Raw genomic sequence first — 6691 nt, forward strand, 5'->3', positions numbered from 1 at the left:
AGTTGGTTATAAGCACAGTGCTATGATGTGCTCTAACTATGGCTTTTGTTCATTATTTAATAATTAATTGAATGGTTGATTAATGCATGCGCTAAGAATGGGCTAACCAATGTTGTTGCAACTAATTGAGAGGTAATTGGACCTTCTCGGTGATTTTCAAATGAATTTTAGAGATTTATGATCAAATATGCATTCATGACCTGTAACTCACATGTTTACCATATGTTTTACAAAATGTCTATCATGTTCTAGGTAGTCTAGGTCAAGTTTATTATTAAAGTTCGAAGGTTTAACATTGTTGCTATGTCGAATATGATTCTAGAAAGTTACAAGAAGTTTTGGGCAGTGGTATGGAGGTTAGCTTGGAAAAGTGGCTCAGATCTCGACACTGTTGGTTCAGAATAGGGGAAATTAGGTCATAACTTCATGGAAGCAAGCCTATGCATGTAGTTGGAGGCCTATAACTACACTCTTGCCTCCTTGTGTGTGCGGTTGGGTTGCTAGGTCATTGAAAAAGGTTCTAGCTTAGGGATTGACCACCTAGGGTGGTTTGCCGCCTTCTGAGTGGTTTGTGGTCTTTGAGGGTTGATGCCAGTAAATTTGTCTATTTGCTGGACCTAGTTCCATAATTGGAACATTGGAGGTTGGGTCATTTCTTAGTAGCACTTAGTTTCACATTTACCTAGAAGGCTTGTAAAAGCTGGTAATGTGGGGAGGGGTGTGTTACAAAAAGTTTCAAGGAAGTAGAAACAAAAGCTGAAGAGTTACAATGTTTTTTATTTGGTGAGTTAAATTTCCACATATATGACCTGAGGGGTATTTCCATGGTACACTATAAAGAATTTTGATTTTATTGGGCATATGACTCAGTTACTGAAGCTGAATAGGACAAAGTTAAAAACTTTTATAATTCTTCTGAAGCATTGCAATCAATTTTGCAAATTGAAGAGGAAGAGAAATCAGAGCATAACACACAAGAAAGCATGAACTTGGAAGAAAGACTAGACTTTTTGCAGAGGAAGGAACCAATAAAAAAGGAAAAGAAGAAAAAAAACTGATAAGAAAGAAGCCCAAAAGAAGAAAGAAGAAGAAGAAGCTCAACGAAGGCAAGATGAGGAAGAGATGAGAAAGAGGCAAGAGGAGGAAGAAATGAGAAAGAAGAAAGAAGAAGAGGAGGAGAACATGAAAAGGTAGGAAGAATAGAGGAAAATAAAAGAAGTTATAAAGAGAAAGAATTCAGAGGCAACAAAAAAGAGGAAAGAGGAGGCAGTGAAGAAAAAGAGAGAAGAGGAAGAGAAAAAGAAGAAAATTGAAGAAGAACAAAAGAGAAAAGAAGAGGAAGAAATGTAGAGAAAGGAGGAAGAAGGAACCAAGAAGCAAGAAGAGGCCTTAGCTCAGTAGCTTGGATAGGATCTACTTGAAAAGGAAGAAATGTAGAGAAAGGAGGAAGAAGGAACCAAGAAGCAAGAAGAGGCCTTAGCTTAGTAGCTTGGATAGGATCTACTTGAAAAGGAATAGTAAGATAAGTTAGTAGAAGATAAGCTTTGAAGATAACCCATCAAAGGGCTCATACATGCAGTTTCAGCTGCCCATCTTGAATGTCTTACCACCTACTCCTATCATTGGTGAAAACTTCCAATCACAGGAATTAGGCATCACAACAAAAGAAGAGGAGGAAGTATTGGATCTCTCTAGACACACTTTTGACTAAGTCCAATGCAAGATAATGTAAGAAAGGTGCATATGCTTGGTCAAGAATCTAGTGAAGGCCATATTGGTTGTACAAAAAGGGTGATATTAATGGACACCACAATGAAACCTGGAATGATAGCTTCTATCAGAACCACTTTTGAAATTGCTATAGAAAGAAATATAGACCGATAAAAAAATGGGTTTAAGAATTGAAGGAAAATTTGCCTATTTCTAAGCAGAGTATTCTATAGCTAAATAATGAGAACCAAACTTTTTTGATCTCACATTCCCGAGCTGAGGGTTTTCTTACATCCATTCTTGAAGAAGTTAAGGTAATGAAGAAAAAAAAACTATGGATTTGGTTTATAATGAGATGTTGATGCTACATCAAATTATGGTTCCATTTCGCAAGATGTAGAGTGAGTTAAAGGAAAGAGGAGTATTAATTAAATTGGCATCATTGGTAGTTGATCTCATGCATGAATGGAGCACAAAGTATGCAAATGTGCCTGAATAAATTCCAAGGATGAATTGGATAACAACGGAAATGGATAAAAGTGGATGCTGGGATCAAGATGAAATCACATGAAAAGTTGATCAGGGACTTGGACAAAGTAATGGCTTCTTCTAGGACCATGTATAATGGGTTGGAATATATCTTCGAGGTACATTAAATACCTTCCATTGGTACACTATGTGAAATGATATCAAGAGGAAGTCAAGCAACACATTCAAGGAATTTTGGATCCAATCAAGCACGTTGTTACGAAAGAAGATTTGGAGGCTACATAAGAAGTCAGAGTGCCATATGTGATTGAGCTCTTGAAGCTTCACACAAATCTCACGATGCTACTGAAGCAAGTGCAAGCCAAAAAGCCAAACTTTGTACTAGATGCATTAGAATGCCTCACCATGCATGGAAATGAACTATAACACAAGTTCTTGACAATTGCCAGTGAATAGAAATTTTGGCAAGCATGTTTGGTCAGGGATCTACAAATAAATGCTTTGGATCTTTCCATCGCTAGACTTGGTGAATGGGGATATTTTATCTCTTTAATTTTGATGTAATTTTTATTTTATTAAAAGTAAATTAGTTTTATAGTAGAGAGTCATATGGAATGCAAAAAATCATGTGGAAGTTGGAGATTAATGAGGATAGGTGAAAGGTAATGGTAGGTGAATAGTCATTCTACCTTCTATAAATAAACCCTCATGGCTATATGCAGGGGAACCTTCAGTTTTGGACTTGACTTATGCATATTGTTTGAGAGTTATAGATCTTCTTGAGAATTCAAGTGGTAGCTTTGCATCCCCACTAACGGATTTCATGGGCATTTCATGTGATGGTGTTGTGAATATTTCAACTTAATATTTTAAGCTCTTTGAGCCCATACATGTATTGTTGACAATTATGAGACTCTTATTGCAGTGATTTGATGGTATATGCTTTGTTTCCATGTGTTTATATTAATTAATTTCTTTGTTGATTTAAGCACATATCATATGTGGGATTGTAGGCCTCTGAATGCTTTCATGTTCGTTATCAATTAAGAACTAATTCAAAGTCAATAAACACATATTTATTTTACACATGTTTTAATTGAAGTCTTTCTACCAATGCTTATTTTAAGATTCATGTTATGTCATTTAGTTGTTGTCATGTTCACAACATCTCATATGTTAAGTTTCCATAAATTTTCTTAACTTATGTTTTTCAAAAGCTATATTTATTCTCTAATGTTGGTTGTTCATCTTGTCCAAAGCGAATCTCTAAGAAACATGGTGGAATTAATTCCCACATACCAAATGGATGAGACTCCTATCTCAAATTGAGTAGAGTTTAATCAGGATTTTGCACTAGAGAGATCCCCTAACTATTGGCAGAAAAATCTAGCCCGTTAACAGATTTGGCACTAGAAGGAAGTTCATTTTTTATGGATGGCATAATCCATGTTCTTTCCTTGAGGATTCTGAAAAAGCTAGTAACCAACCCTGTTCCGATTCACCATATCCTCTTACCTGGGAAACACCTAAAATTAAGTTCCCTCTGCACAGTCCCAAACTAGCATACGAAGTAACCTACGACTAGTTGAGAGCCATGTGCCCTATCGCCTGTCAATACACCAAAAGTAATGTCCTTCTTCCTGTTGCATCTGTCCTGCCCCATAAATTTGTCACCAAACCACACATAACTCACCAATTCAAGAGCTAGCTAACATTTCTTTAGATTATTTAGCAGATTTTATAGATAGACACTCGATAGAAGGCATAAAAAAAAATATGGTTCTAAGAATGTTGAAAGGGAGAATATCAAGGGAGAAAATTTAGAAGGTGAAAACTAGGGTCCTATTGAGAACATTGAACATGTTGGAAGACCTGTGGATCAAGATAATTTAAGGAATGAAGGTAATTTACTAAATGATAACGAAGAATCAGGCTCTGATTATGAAAGTGACGAAGACAACAACAACATGGCCGGAAATCAACCACAATATTTGGCGTGGAAGGCATAGTCCACTTTGGATATTCAAGGCATTCTTCATGACTTACCTCACCATCTTACTAAGTATCCTAAATAAAGGAATTTACACAAAATATCGTATTAATAATTTTTATATCTCTCTAAGGATGATGAGTGTGTAACATGAGGACATCACATGAAAATTGTTCCCATACACCTTCAAAAATAAAGTCGTTGCATGGTATCAATCTCTTCCTGTAGCATCTATTATAACTTTGGATGATTTTAGAAAATCTTTGCTAAAAAAGTTTGCGGAAGAGAAGACACATGTTATGCTACTTATAGAGCTGAGCTCACTAAATATGGAGAAAAAGGAAAGAGTTAAATATTTCAATAAGAGATTTATGACTATTATGACCAAGTTTATAAATGGTGTACCTCCCCATGATTCCATCACCCTTGACTACTACACCTCAGTGTTGTTGTATAATATTGCTATGTTCGTGAAGAGGGCAACAAAGACTACACTGGTTGAGAATTTTGTCAAAGCCATTGTTGTTGAAAAGGACATGATCACTATAGAATCGCATGAGGTCCAAGATGATTCAAAGGCTACTAGTAAGAAATTTCAATCTTCCTCAGTATGTCTAGTGAAAAAGATGCCTTTGATTTTCAAATTCTAGCAAAATCTATCAAGTCGTTAACTGATGAGGTTTCTAATTTGAAGAGAAATATAAGAGAAAGATCTTTTGGTAGAAAATATTTCAAGCCCTTTTTCAAGAAGAGTAGTAATCAGTCGGCTAAATCAGCACAAAGCTCAAACGTGAATCTTAATGTTGAAGAACTAGGCATGGAAAATTATTGCACTTTCCACCAAGTTTTTCACTCTAAGAAGATATGTCCACAGTGGCTCCAAAATATGATTGCAATGGTGAATAAATTTCTTGATGATCATACGATTCAAGACCAAAATGATCAATCAAAAGAGTAAGAAGAGTCATCCCCTCCTAAATATAACGTTGGCTCATTTGTAATAGAATTTGAAGTTGTCAGAGACGGTGAGGTTCAATCAATTAGGGAAGCTTCGGTTAGAGAGAATCCTCCAACTAATCCTCCTAATACTTACAATATAAGGAGTAAAGGTCCAGTAGCTGATCCTACTCTAGAAGATAAAAGAAGAAAGCATTGTTGAGAAGGATATTGCTTCCAAAAGACCCTTCTCATGCTTCAACTCCAAAATCTTCGATTAGGCAGGTTTCAAAGAATATGTCAGTGAATGCTAAAAGTAATTCTAATACTCCTAAAGCAACTGCCAAACCTTCTTCGCCAACAACTTTGGCCCAACCTTCCAAGGACAAGAGTGTACCCTGCAACATGGACTATAACATCATTGAAGACCCAAAGAAAGCATGAGTAAATATATCACTCTTTGAGCTAGCCAAGCTAACTGGGAAGAAGGGTCTGATTATTAAAAATTTTGAATCCTTACCTTTTGCTTGTCAAGCTTCTTCTTCTTCCAACACTTCTTTCTCTAGTTAGTCTAAAGCTATAGTAAATCTCAAATCCATTGTTAATGTGATAAATGTTAATTCTAAATCTACAGTACCTCCCTTTTTATTGACATTTGATATCTTCAATTATAATGTGCATAATTGTCTAGTTGAATCAGATGCATATATAAATGTTATGCCTTGGTATGTTTGTAAGAAGATTAACGCTAATCGGAGAAAAATATGCATAGATCATCCAACTTGATAGATTTCAAGTTCAATTTGTGGGAGAACTTAACGACATGTTGATTATATTGTCTTCTCATTCAAGGGTTCATTAGTTCATTGTCATTGTGGTTATTGATATTCCAGATTAAATTGGGCTTCTACTAAGTAGAGACTAGTCGAGTAAAATTCAATGATACTTTACCTCAGACTGGTCTCATCTTTGGCTCCCCTACAAAGGAAAGAAAAATCAGATTAGAGTAAAAGGTGAGTCACACATGAAGTATATAGTTACTAAGATAGGGGCACCTAATGAACCAATTAGTATAAGTCATGAATAATTAGGAAACTGCTTTTTAGAAATTGACATTGGTTTCTACCAAATCATGTTGTCACATGTCTCATCAAATACACAGTTGTAACTCCTTCCTTACCCCCCAATCGGTGATATTAAAACTTGTATTATAGATGTAAATACTTTTATTTTATATTCTAACCATGTAAATACTAACGTTTGGGTTTTGTATTATGACGAATCAAAAACATAGGATGCAGCTGGTACAGGTTGTATCCTGATGGATCCCCAAAAGAATAAATTTTTTATTTCTTGTCATTTAGAATTTCAATGTACTAACAATACTATAGAATATGAGGCATTCATTCTTAGACTAAAGAAAGCCATAGACATGAAGGTAGAGTGTCTAAAGGTAATTGGTGACTCTGAGATTATCACTAGATAGGTGTGGGATATTATTCATTGTCTTTCACTTCATCTGAAAAACTACCAATAGGAGGTATGGCGATTGATTTATGCATTCAA

This window comes from Pinus tabuliformis, chromosome 4_1 (genome assembly GCF_031772625.1).
Source record: "Pinus tabuliformis cultivar Carrire ecotype Pingquan chromosome 4_1, CPIR1, whole genome shotgun sequence".
NCBI lineage: Eukaryota > Viridiplantae > Streptophyta > Pinopsida > Pinales > Pinaceae > Pinus > Pinus tabuliformis.